The following is a 14569-nucleotide window of genomic DNA, read 5'->3' as shown; positions in this document are numbered from 1 at the left end:
AAAACTTTTCACTGTGTGTATTAGAGTCCTGTGGCTGTAGTAACAAAGTAACACAAACTTGGTAGTTTAAAACAGCAGAAATGTATTCTTTTATAGTTCTAATGGCTGGAAGTCCAAAGCTAACATTACAGAAGAGCCACAGTTTTAACAGAATAGCCTCAAAAAAAGTCTTCTGCTAATCAATAAGTGTGCTTTAAAAAATGCTAAGCATTCACTAAACCATTTCAAAAAATATACAATGAATAAAATGTATCTTTTCTTTTACTAATTTAGCACATTTAGTAATTGGGCAAATGTTTTTAAGAATGTCATATTTTTCAAGAACTGAGATATAAAAGTTGATAAGTAAGACATGGTCCTTGCCTTTATGAAGCTTAGATATGCTTAGGAAAATAGATGTAAACATAAAAAGTCATCTTCAGAGTAATAAGATAGTCTATTAGAAATATAAAGCAAGAAAACGAAATATAAAAAAAATCATGGCGATAACAGGTTAGCAAAATAAAACAGCTAAAATAAAGTTCTTATGGCAAATAAATGAAAGCATGAAATCAATGAAGAGTTAAAGAATCAAGTGGAAATTCAGACTAATTAATGTACATGGAAGATATTGGAAAGAAACATATTGATTAATGTTCTTTTAACTTAAGGAATGTAAAGGAGTAAAACAGAGTTGCCAATTTTTATATAATAGGAATATTGGAAAGAGGTTAGTGGGGGATGCATAAAAACCACACTTGAAGAAATAACAATTGAGACTGTCCTAAAATAAAAAGAAGCAAAATTCTCACTCTGAGAAAGGTCTCAGAGTGCTAAATCATGTGAATAAAGTAATCAAAACAAACAAGAAACAAAGAAGTAAACAAGAAACAAAGAAGTAAACAAAAAAAGACTGTACAGTAAAATTAAAAACTTCAGTAAAGGAGAAAATTTTATTCAATTCTAGAGAAAAAAAGACCTGATCTATAGAGGAAGAGGAAATCAGGTAGAAACCAACATTGTGTATGAAGCACCAGATGCAAGAGGATAGTGGAGAAATATTTCCAAAGTGCTAAAAAAAAAAAAAGTATGTGTATATCAACTCTAAATGAAAACGCCAAGTAATCATAGTCTTAGGCTTAAAAAGTCCCAAAAGTTTTAATACAAAAATACAATTTTTGCAGACATTTTTATACAAAATATTACAAGTAGACTATTAAATTCAGGAGAATTATAGAAGATCTTGCTAACAAAGTTAATTAATTACCTTAAGAAAAGTTACTGTCTTAATAAATGATCTCTCACAAAATAAAAAAAAGTGAGAAAAGAGAAATGTATAGGAATTCAAATTAAAACTCAGTATGTGCCGGGCACGGTGGCTCACGCCTGTAATCCCAGCACTTTGGGAGGCCAAGGCTGGTGGATCACAAGGTCAGGAGATTGAGACCATCCTGGCTAACACAGTGAAACCCTGTCTCTACTAAAAAAAAAAAAAATACAAAAAAAAAAGGCGGGCGTGGTGGCGGGCGCCTATAGTCCCAGCTACTCAGGAGGCTGAGGCAGGAGAATGGCGCGAACCCGGGAGGCAGAGCTTGCAGTGAGCCGAGATCGTGCCACTGCACTCCAGTCTGGGCGACAGAGCGAGACTCTGTCTCAAAAGCAAAAACAAAACAATGAAACTCAGTATGATACTATGAGAGAGTGAAGGAGAAGAGGATAAGTAAGAAGAGAATGGGCTAAAGTGTTTTTGTTGATCATGGAAGACATACACATTGAAAGTCTTAAAACTTGATGAGAAAATGACAAAACAATATAAAATTCTTAATAAATTTTATCATCAGAAATAATTCAATATAGTTTTTCTAAACTGCACAATAAAATTTACTCCATTAATTGGAGGCAGGAAGGAAGATGAGAAGGGAAATAACCATGGCAAATACAACTATGAAATAAAGTTACAGAAATAAGTGCAAATATAATCATGATACATTAAATGTTCATGGTTTAAATTTACTGTTCAAGACTCAGAGATTCTTAAATTGTACTTTTTAATGCCAAAATCCACTAATTTGTTATCTTTAAGAGAAAAATTAAAAACACAGGATACAGTTTACACAAAAAAAATAGAAACATATATATGAGGAAGATATGTACCACGGATGTCTGGGATAGCAATTTTTATAACATATTAATATAATTTTAAGTAAAGTGAGAAAAATAGTAAAATAACAACATAGTAATAGAACAACAGATCAAAAAAGAAACAATATTCATAAACATATATGCACCTAAGGAAATAGACACAGAATTAATAAAACAACACTATAAGAATATCAGAGAGAAATAAATGTGGCAATAACTGACATGGTGAGATTTTTACATGTTCCTCTAACAGATCAAATAGAGTTTCAAAATAAGCAAAAGTATTTTTGAAATTACAAAAATATGATTAGTAGATACTACCTAATATATACATACAGACCCAACAAAGAATACACATTTTTTAAGGACATATAAAACAGTGACAAATATTAACATGTAAGAGATTACATAGTGCTATTAAATAATAAAAAGTAGGGAAAGGGGATATAAAGTGTGGGAGCTGAAATTTCAAAAAGAGGATAAAAAGTTTGGGGTTGCAATTTTTTAAAGGTCTACAGTGAATTCTTCATTTATAAACTGACATTTGAATAAAGACTTGAAGGAGAGGGAGAGACCCATGTGAATGTCTGGGGGAAGAATATTTCAAGCAGAGATAACATATACTATTTTATATTTAGCTCATACTTACAATTGTGCCTTATTGTATATAGGGTGAGTGAGTTGATATGGTTAGGCTTTGTGTCCTGACCCATATCTCATCTTGAATTGTAATCCCCACGATACCCATAGGTCAAGGGAGAGACAAAGTGAAGGTAATTGAATGGGTGGCAGTTTTCTTCATGCTGTTCTCATGATAATGAGTTCTCACGAGATCTGATGGTTTTATAAGGAGTTCTTTCCACTTCCCTCCACAGCTCTCTTTCCTGCCACCTGTGAGGAAGGCGCCTTGCTTCCCCTTTGCTTTCCACCACAATTTAAGTTTCCTGAGACCTCCCCAGCCATGCTGAACTGTGAGTCAGTTAAACTTCTTTCCTTTATAAATTACCTAGTCTCAGGCAGTATGAAATAGTATATTTATAGCAGTATGAAAATGGATTAATACAGGAGTGAAATGGGAACCCACTCCCTCCCCTACAGGTGGGAGCCTGAACTGGTGTGGCCAATTTCGAGGGCAAATCTTGGTAATACTAAGTGAAATTGCATGTGTATATGGCCAGGGATGTAGGAATCCTACTCTTGGGTATCTACTCCAGAGAAAGCCATGCACAAGTCTATCAAGAGACATGCATGACATATTTATTCATAAGATATGTGTGGTAGTAAGGAAGTAGATCAATATAAATGTCTATTACCAAAAGGTTGGGTAAATTAAAAAGAAGAGGGTGATCAATACAAAGCAGAATTACAGTCAGAAGACAAAAACTAGATGCCCTTGGAGGAATAAGGTTAAATGTTAAAAACACAGTATTTATTGAATAAATTAAGAAATAAAATAAATAATAAATGTATAATTTCATTTGTGAGAATTAAAAATGTATATTTACATAAAACAACAACGTATGTGTTAAGCTTGACTGTATATCTAAGAAACATCAAATATGCTAGTCTGGATGTTTTGAGGAACAAAGGGGAAAAGGGGAGGGAGAGAAAATGAATAGAAGATAAAATACAAAGTAAAATAAAACAAGTATGAGGCCTTGAAAGAATCAGGATAATTATCATGAAATAGAGTAAGATTGACTCAATTATATGCTTCATCTAAGGTTGAAAACAAAAACAAAAACAACACAAACAACAAAACAGTTGAATATAAAATTATGCAGGTAGTATATAAAGATGAAAAATAAAAAGTTCAGACTAAAAACTAGAAAGAGACATATAGATCATATTTGTGTGTGTGTGTTATTGTGTGTGTGTGTGAGTGTGTACATGCACACTCACACACATTTCCAGTTGGTGGTATATAGGTGTTTTATACTGTTTTTAGAACTTTACTTATTTTGTATATTACCACATTGAAGCTCCTTCCTTACAATCAGAGACAAGGAAAAAAGAAAAGAAAAAGTGCCTAAAGGCATCTATATTTCATTTTGACATTTTCCTTTTTAATGTCATAACATATAAAAATGTAAAGTGAATTAAAAGGATATCAAGCAAAGAAAAAGGCATATGAAATTATTAAACCAAATAGTCAAGAAAAGGCAAAGGCCTAACTTGTTTACATGTATACCTCCTGATTATAAGGCCAATACACAAGCAAGCTTGATTGCCTCTCAAAGCTAGTTTTTGCGGCATTGTTAACTGTTTCTCTAGCACATATCAAATTCAACATTTTACCCAAGCTCATTAGTTGAAAGACTAAATATGGAGCCTTTGGATCTCTCCTAAAAGGGTCTCATTACTATGACTAAAGTTTAAAAAGAGTATCATTACTAAGCCTGCAAAAATGGTCATGCCAATAATGAGATGGAAAAATCCAGACATGTGGTGCTTTCTAAAGAAATAATAATTTTTTAAAAGGGTAATTCCCTGATGTCAAGGCTTGGCCATTTTTAACCTCCACAAGCTATTTAAAAGATAGACTTTTGATCCTAAATCAAGAAATCCAGTTTAGACCCTCGCAATTTTGCTGCCTTGGGTCACTAAAACATAGGCTGTAGCTATCCTGGAATTCCAAGAAATTCACAAGTATAGAGCACTTGGTCCTAAGAGATGTTGGCAGACCTTTGTAAAATAAGGATGAATGCAACTTCATCGCAATACCTCTTATGGTATCCTTTGGTAGAGACAAAGTCTACCAGGACTGTTCTGGGCTGAAAACTCTAAAAATTATTTCAAACTGATGGTATTTCCTTTTTCTTAATAATACACATATCACATTTTTTCTCATCTCTCTGTAAGAATTTATCTTCTCCTCTTTCCCCTCCTTCCTCTCCTCCTCCTCTTTTTTCACCTTTTTCTTCTTCCTTCTCTTCATCTCCCTCATCCTTCTCCTCCTTTTCCTGTTCCTCCTCCCTTTTCTTCATCTTCTTTTTATGTCTTCTTACTTGTTTTTATGACTTTCTTCTTCATCAGAAAACTAGCTTCTAACTGACTCAAATACGTTTCAGGAAGTAGTGCTGGTTTTCAACAAAAGAGTTATTATGATGTCACCATTTTCATTATTTTAACAGACATATATTGAATATCAACTATGGCCAATAACTAGGCATACCATTTTCATAGACATGGCTACATCGTCAGATGCATTCTGTCCCCAAGATCCTAATTTTATAAATGGAAAAACGAATGTGCATTGTGTATTTCACTTAGGGTAGATTCTATGTTAAATTCTTTACTTATTTCATAAAATATTAAGAACACCCTACTTATTATATCTAGTTAGACCATGATACAGATGAAAGAATTGCACTTTAAGAATATACTACATTTCGAAGTTCACAGAGTTAGAAAAAGATATATGTTTATCAACTGAATCCAGATTTGTCTCATGCCAAAACAAGTACTGTTTCTACTAGTAATTGCATTGCTCCCAAGAGATTGAAGGGAGATAAATAAAGTGGCAGAACTAGGTTTAAGACCAACTTATATCAAGTATAATTGACTTTCTACTTAGTGCATTGATACTTCTCTATAATCTTATTTCAGCTTAACATGGAATTATATATTATTTTTGACATCAAGACTTTGAAATTTGTTCTATTTGTTTCTTCAGCTGGGCAATGTAGGAACGCATGTTATAGTAGATAAATATCTTCCAAGAATATATACTTTGTAAAAAAAAAAAATTGTCAACATCAATATGAACTCATTATAAAATGATGGCTGGCAATTTTTGCCCCAGTGGCATATGGAGGACAATTCAGTTCAATTCAAGAAACATTTATTGGTTGGGTGCAGTGGTTCACACCTGTAATTCAAGCAGTTTGGGAAGCCAAGGCAGAAGGATTGCTTGAGCCCAGGATTTCAAGATCAGCCTGGGTAACTTGCCCAGACCCTGTGAGCTGTGTTCATGTCACTGCACTCCAGCCTGGGTGATGGAGAGAGACCCTGTCTTAAAAAAAGATTATGGAGCATCTGTTATGTGAAAGGCACCATGAGTCTTTCAGGATACAAAAATAAATAAATAAAAATATCTCTGATCTCAAAAAAAAAATACACTAAAACAGAGAATCACAATTAAATGTACCCATGCCAAGTTAAAGTTAAGCCCCGGGAGCTTTGCCAGCATAGCAGAGGGGAGCCTAAATGTGCAAGGTGAGAATGAAGCGATGGCAAGGGTGATTCTCTGGAGAAGACAGTTGATGTTGAAACGTCAATAACAAGAAAAAGTCAACTGGATTGAGAAGAGAACAGAAAGCTTAGAGGAAGTACTGTGAGCAGAGGCCTAGGGGCCAGAAACACATGGAGAATTTAGAGGATGGTGATTAGATTGGTTCATCTTGAGCTTAGAGGTCTTGTCGAAGACTAGTGTAAAATGATAAGTGGAGGTTTTTCCTGTAAGGCCCTTTAAGTGAGACTGAGGGACCCGGGATGAATTCTCCGGACTGAGGATGGGGTCATTGTGAATTGGGATTGCTATTGGGAGCCACGGATCAGCAGTGTTCTCCTTTCTGTATTGTACATAAGAGAAATCTGCATCCCAGAGAGAGAAAGTGACTTTCTCCAAGTCTCACATCTAGTCAATTGGCAGAGCCGTTTATTCAGTCATTCAATAAATATAATAGGTATTAAGTGCTGACAATGATAAGGATACTGCAAGACCCACAGTGTTCTACCTTCTAGATTTACCTGCCACTGAGCATTTAAAAATAACTACCATGTACTGAGCTTTTACAATGTCCCAGAAATAGTAATGAGTAAGATAATTAAGTAAATTATCTTAATTCTAATAGAATTATCTTAATACATAATAGAATTCTTTAATAGAATTATCCTAATTTTAATATGAAAATTATCTCACATTCCCTACTTTCCACTAGATTCTAAACTTGCAAGAATGGGCAACCTGTCTTATCTTGTTTCATTGATGTATTTTCAGACCCTAGAACTGTTCCTGGCATGTAGTAAGAGCTCAATAAATATTTCCATTAAAAAGGCCTCTTTATTAATTGGCCACTTTTGTTAAACCCATTTTTTCATTAAGATTAAATAATCCTTCTGACTCTCAGGCCAGGGTTCTTGGCTCTGAGCAAATCTTTCCTCTCCTCAGTACACATCCCATCTCTCTTCAATCTCTGGGAAGCCAGATAAACAACTGCAAATATAATCTCATTTTCAAAGAGTTTCATCTTTCCTCCCAAGGCCCTGACATAATCCCCCAGATGTGCAGGAAGGCAAATGTGTTTCCCAGAAGCCTCTTCTAAGCAGGAGCAGTAGTCCCATGGTATGGCTTGCAGGTGGTACCCATTCTAACATCAGGGAGACAGAACTTGGAGAGAAGATTTCAGCTTGGGACAGCATGAGAGAGCCCTGTGGGGGAAGATTCCCAGGGAACTGTGGAAAAAAACACTACAGAGGAATCTGAGGGTGGTTACAAGGACCCACCTCCAGAGGCTGCAGACCTGATGTAGAGACAGAGATGTCATCAACCCTTCCAGAGTGAATGCTGTGTGACTGTAACTTTGTGCACATGCTACTCTTTAAGCTCTCTGTAAGATTCATCTGTGACCCACGGCTGCTTACAGAATTCCAACCCACAATTGGTACCACTTGATCTCTCCAACTCCACCCCTCACTGGGTCCCACATACCCCCAGCCCACCCTGACAATCCTCTCCACCAATCCTTTGACTTTTCTTTGAATAGTATGTTTAAAATACTAAAAATGCATTTGGAATCTATGTAGTTATATGATCGCAAAGTTGGAAAGAAGCTAAAAGGTCGTTGAGCCCAATGTCCCATTTAGTGCAGAAAAAAGGCCCTTCAAAATGGCTTAAATCCTGGATGGTTAAAGTGATGTGAACAAAATCAATGTTTATTAAGGAAATGTTTAGTTTTTTTCTGATACGTGGAATAAGTACACCTCAGAGCCAAGATGGGAAAAGAGGGAATCATTGGTAAACAAAGATTGACTGAAACAGCAAGGTTTTTTTTAATTTAACTGTGCATTAAGCTGGTCATTGAGTGAAAAATTTACAAAGCAATGCACAAGACTTCATAAGTAAATGGAATATTTTATACCAATAGAATTATAATGTTCCTTGACCTCTTTCAACACACACAAAAAAACCCACGGAAGTTCATTAAAGTGGCTAAAATATGCAGGACTAAAGACAATTAGAATTTATTGAATTATCAATAGAACACATTAGATTTTTAATTTTTATCAAGCTGTTAGATGTAAAGTGGTCTCTCACTGTTGTTACGTTTGTTTCTGTTTTGGATTGTTCATTTTTACTTTTCCCTTATTACTGATGAGGTAAATCATATTTTTATATTTTTAGGCCATTATAAGCCATTATGTTTTCTCTTCTGTCAATTGGCTATATATAACCTTGGCTCATTTAAATTGACATTTGTATTGATTTTTAAGGTTCTTCATATATTATGAGTACCAATCTCCAATCTTTTATCTATCTATGAAATACTTTACAATAAAAGATTTTTAAAAGACCTGTAACAATCCCATTATTTATTTTGTCCAAGAGACTTATTCGTTGTTACTATTTTCTTTTTTTGTCATTGAAGAAGATGATGATGAGCAATAAGTAGCAAGTTCATTACATAGGTCACATCCCTGCAATCTAGATTCATGGATGAGTCTGCATACACCCACTTTTTTCACTGAAGGAAGAGCCCCAGTCACTGGTTCTAGAGATCTCCTTCATCTTATCATCTTTCTTTGAGGAGTACAGGTTGCTTGTGAATCCACTAACACTGAGCCTTTGGGAAGAGAAGTAGGAGAAATAAAACCAGAGACTAATTAAATTCAGCATATCTGTTTTTTTTGTCTGTTTTTTTAAATATAATTTTGTCTTATTTTTTGTTGAAGTACAATCAATAAATATTGCTCAGTATGTATTTAATGTGCACAGTGTGATAATTTGATAAATGTGTATATTGTGAAACGATCATCAACATCAAGCTAATTTATACATCTGTCACCTTCCTTCGTGTGTGCGTGTGGTGAGGACACATAAGATCTACTGCCTTAGCACAATTCAAGTATACAATACAGTCTTGTTAACTACAGTCACCAACATTATTATGCTATGTTCGAGATCCCCAGAAGTTATTCATCTTATAGCTGAAAGTGTGCACATTTTGAACATCTCCCTATTTCTCCCACCTCCTACCCTCTGGCAATCACCTTTCTACTCTGCTTCTGTGAGTTTGACATTTTTACATTCCACATGTAAGTGAGACCATGCCGAATTTGTCCTTCCGTATCTGGTTTATTTCACTTAGCCTAATATTCTTCATGTTCATCCCTGCTGTCGCAAGGCAGGGTTTCCTTCTTTTTTTCTGGCTGAATATATTTCATTGTGTATATATGCCACACTTCTTTTATCCATTCATCCATTGACAGACACTTTGGGTGTTTCCATATCTTGGCTATTGTGAATAATACTGCAATTAATGTGGGTGTGCAGATATTTCTTTGGCATCTTAAGTGCATTTCCTTTGCAATGGAATTAATAGCCATAAGTGGGATTTATGGAGCATTTTTTAGTGGTTCTACTATTCATTTTTTGAGAAACTTCCAAACTGTTCACCTTAATGGCCATGCCAATTACACTCTTACTAATAGTGTAAGGGTTCCCTTTTCTTCATACCCCCACCAACACGCTATCTCTTGTTTTTTTCGATAATAGCCAACCTAATAATATCCCAATGTGATTTTTATTTGCAATTCCCTGATGATTAGTGCTGTTGAGCACTTTTTAACATACCCATTGGTCACTCATATGTCTCTTTGTGAGAAATATCTGTGCAAATCTTTTGCCTATTTGTAATTGGCTTGTATGTTGTTATTTTGTTTTATTTTCTTCTTAGAGTTTTGCTAAGTTGTATGAATTTTGAATGTATTTTTAATACTAGTTCCTTATCAAATGTATAGTTTGCAAATATTTTCTCCCATTCTGTGGGTTGTCTTTTCATTTTGTTGATTGTTTTATTTGCTGTGCAGAAACTTTTTAGTTTAATATAGTCCCATTTGTTTGTTTTTGGTGTCTGTGATTTTTGTGTCATATTTTTAAAAATCATTGCCAAGACCAAAAGAGATTTTTCCCTAAGTCAAAGAGCTTTTCCCTTATGTCTTTGTGTAGACATTACAGTTTAAGGTCTTACATTCTTTAATTCATTTCTAGCTAAGTTTTGCCTGTGATATAAGATAAGAGTTCAGTTCTATTCTTTTACTTGTGGATATCCAGTTTCCCAATACCATTTATTTGAAGACTGTACTTTCATCATTGTGTATTATTGGAGTTTTTGTCAAAGATATGACCTGATAGGCATGGGTTTATTTCTGGGTCCTGTATTCTGTACCATTAGTCCATATGTCTGTTTTTTTTATGCCAATGCCATATTTTTGAAATTACTATAGGTTTGTAATATAGTTTGAAATCACAGTGTATGATTCCTCTAGCTTTGTTCTTGCTCGAGATTGTTTGGTCTATTCGGGGTCTTTTGTGGTTTCAGGTGAAGTTTAGGACTGTTTTATCTATTTTCATGAAAAAAATGCCATTAAAATGTTTATATGGATTGCATTGAATCTGCAGCTAGCTTTGGGCAGTATGGATATTTTAACAGTATTACTTATTCCAGTCCATGCACATAAAACATCTTTCCATTTAGTTGTATCTTTTTCAACTTCTTTAATCAATATCTTATAGTATTCACTGAACACATCTTTCATTTCCTTGGTTAAAATTTTTCCAAAGTCTTTTATTTTTTGATGCTATTGGTAAATGACAATATTTTCTTAATTTTTTTCAAATAGTTTAATAGTATATATAAATGCAACTGATTTTTGTCAGCATCTTTTAATGAGGACACTGAGGAAGGGACAGAAGAACTGATATATAAGCAATAACTGCAATAAGAACACAAATTTTCTAGACAAATTGAGATTTATAATTTGCAAACACTTCATATTATTAGATCTTATCTCATTGGATCTTCCTAGAAATAGCCTTAGTATTTTCTGTTTCACCAAGAGGGAAATCAAGGTTTGGAGGAGTGTCTAACTAAGTTCGTACAGCTAACAATTAGCAAGGCAGGGGTTCAAAATTATTATCTTCTAGTCCTAGATCCTTTTGTCTGTTATTTGAGGGCAGATATATTTTAATGAATTGGCATATAAGCTGCCTATGCTAGAGCTTCAATTCACTAATGGAACCACAAAATACATTTTATAGTGTAAATTGCTTGTCCTGTTAAAATTGCATTTACTTTCCCAACTTTTAAAAAGTGAAAGGATGAACGCAAAAGCCAGTAAATTAAAAGTAAAATTCTCTGCAAGCTGACCTGATACATGAGAGTCCAGACATTCATCAACTACTATTAAATGGTATTTACACAAGAATTTCTTTGCTCCACACAAGCAACCACATGAATTATCATTATAATAATAATAATAATAATAATAACACTTGCTTTATTCATTCTTCACTAACCAGCCCTGGTACAGAAGCCAAACAGAACGTTTTACTTCCCTCAAATACACATTTTGATATATGTATTTTTTTTATAATGACAGCCAATACAGGCTAAATTTTGCATTGTTACATTCTCACAAACTGTCACCAAATGCCTGGCTCTGTGAGGATTTGTTGATCTTGGGGTCCACTCATAATGCTGCCCTTCAGAACCTGAATAAATTCAGATGCTCAGCCACAGCTTCCAGAATCCATTTCTCTCAAGTCCCATGGTCCCACGGTAAATATTTTTTTAATGTCCCCTTTTCATTTTATTTTTGCTTATTGAAATACCGTGTTAAGATTTGGCTCAAATAAAAACTTAAAGCCTTTCTCCAATACTGTTCCTTCCCTTTTGCATGTGCAAATGTCACTCTGTAAGTCATTGCCATCAGCACACTATACCAGCTGCTTGGGAATGATTTACCTGCCTTATAAGCCTGGAAGTTGCTTGAGGGAAGGGACTGATAGATCAGAGACAGCCTTTTGTAAGCCTGGACTATGTTCATGTTAATGCTCTTGCTCTTTGTTAAGGGCCAGAGTCATATATGCTACAGAGGATGTGCTATGTTTTCCTGCACTTAGGGGGGATGCAACTTCTGTTGAGGCTCTGAGTAGCAAGCGATGACCATAAAGGCATTTTACCACAACCTTCTCATCACCTCAGCAATCGGAAACACTGATCCCAAAGGAAAGACAATCATAGAGCACTCAGGGCAAAGAGACAGAGTGCTCACTCATTCAACAAATATCTATTGGGCATCTTCCATGTGCCAGATACTGTCTCAGGGGCTGGGAATAGGAGGCTAGAGGAGGGCCCAAGACTCATGGTGCCTATAATGAGAGGATAGATATAGACAATACATCAAATAAATAAGTGAAACGAGTCACATATTTAATGGGAGAAATCGTATACAAAAAAAATTAAATAAGGTGGCTATAGTTAACATTAATTTGATTGTACATTTCAAAATAGCCAGAAGAGAATAAGTTGAATGTTTCTAGCATAATGAAAAGCTAAATATTTAAGGTGTTGGCTATCCTAATTACCCTGATTAGGATTATATGAAGGTATGAAATTATTACATGTACTCCCAAAATATGTACATCAAATATGTATCACTATAAATAAATAAATAATAAAGCAGGAAAAGGAGACAAGAGTTCAGTGGGAATATTATATAAGGTGGTCAGAAGGGGCTTTCTTGAGAAGTTGTCTTTGGAGCAATGACCTGAAGAGGTGACGAAGTGATCCAGGCACATATTTATGGTACCTTACCTCTAGTCAGAGGAATGGCTATTGCAGAGGCCCAAGGAGAGAGCAAGCATAGCATGTTGGAGGAGGGACAAAGAGTCTAAGATAGTTGGTGTGGAGACAGAAAGGAAAAGGTTATTGACATCATGGAGAGGCAGATTGGAGAGGGATTTGTAGGCCATGTTAAGGACAGACTTCCAGTCTGAGCAAGTTGCAAAATTGAAGAGAGTTTTAAGCTAAGGAGAGCTGTTATCTGATTTATGTTCTAAAAAAGCTGCTCAGTCTTCTGCCTTGAAACTAGGGGAATTGGGTAGCAGCAAAGACATTATTAGTTAGGAGGCTCCTGCGCTAATGTAGCAAAATACGATGGCATCTTGCTGTGGAAGGGGGATAAGTGGATTGATTCTGTATTCATTAACGGATTGGAGATGGTAGGGGGATGTTGAACAAAAGAGGTCAAAGGTTACTCTAGCAACTGCAGGTTAGAACAGGCACTTCATGAGGTGGGGAAAACTACTAGAGAGCAAGTTTGTTTATTTGCTGTACATGTGGAAGATAAAAGGTTGGGTTGTAGTCATGTTAAGTTTGGGATGCTGATTAGACATACACAAAGAAATACTGATCAGGCAGTTCATTTGATAAACAAATCTGAAAGTCCAAGAAACAGGTCTGGGCTAAAAAATAAAATGTTTTATATTTATCTGCAATAAGAATGCTTTTTCACCCAAAAATATTAACCCTAGATAAGAAAGTGTCCAAAGACGAAGACTTGGGCATTTCAATATTAAGAATTCCAAAGGAGACTAAGGTGTGAGCAGAAAGAACAAGAAAAACAAGGAGAGTTTGATGTTCTAGAAACAAGAAAACATAATATTTTAAGGGAAAGCCATTATAAGGTGGCTATAGCTTCTCAAGAAAACACAGTTGGTTGTTTGGTCCTTTAAGGCTGCTGCATCTCAAAACAGCCTGATAAAGGTAGGATAGAAAAATTGAAAAAGAAATGTATCCATCAATGTCCTTCTCTGTTCCTGTTTTCCATTGACAAAAGTCTTCCTGGTGGGTAGATTCCTGGTTTGACTCTAATAAGTATCATCCAGGTGAATGTGAAAAGGGTTTTACCACCCAGCCTGTGTATGCGGCCAGAGGCTCCATGGATCCCATCAAGACTGGAGCTTCTCGGGCTCTAACTGCAGTGGTCCTGATGGAGGCCATGACCAAAACTAGTCCCTCACCCAGGAAAAGGTGAAAGCTGGGCTTTGTAACTGTCAGGATAGTTTGAACCACCTGTGGTGCTATTCTGGATAGCAAACAAGGCAAGTGGATGAGCTTCAGGAAGCATTTAAAACCAAGTAGATATGGAATGTGCTTAAACTTGGTCAGTTTCCTCTGTGACGGGAGGAGAAGTCATTCGTTGCATTGCTGTTTTCTTTCTCAATTCCACCAAAACAAACACTTACTTATCTTTCTTGCTTAGTCACATATCATGTCTGTCATAAAGCCTTTCTAAACAATTTCAGCCTTTCTTCCTCTTTTCTGTCTCAGTGCCTGAACTGGTGAATCAAGGATTTTATTTTCAATTTTAAAATTCTAGG

General features: G+C 35.3%; 1 long non-coding RNA gene across 1 annotated transcript in view; it reads right to left on the bottom strand.

Moving 5' to 3' along the window:
- The window catches only part of LOC129478968 (uncharacterized), a 34224-nt gene that overhangs the window by 7870 nt on the left and 11785 nt on the right, over positions 1-14569 (bottom strand). Inside the window, exon 2 of the long non-coding RNA XR_008656521.1 lies at positions 8698-8966. This is a non-coding gene — a long non-coding RNA (uncharacterized lncRNA). The remainder of the gene's footprint in view (positions 1-8697; positions 8967-14569) is intronic.

Source organism: Symphalangus syndactylus, chromosome 3 (genome assembly GCF_028878055.3).
Source record: "Symphalangus syndactylus isolate Jambi chromosome 3, NHGRI_mSymSyn1-v2.1_pri, whole genome shotgun sequence".
Lineage (NCBI taxonomy): Eukaryota > Metazoa > Chordata > Mammalia > Primates > Hylobatidae > Symphalangus > Symphalangus syndactylus.
This window is presented reverse-complemented; position numbering and strand designations above follow the sequence as displayed.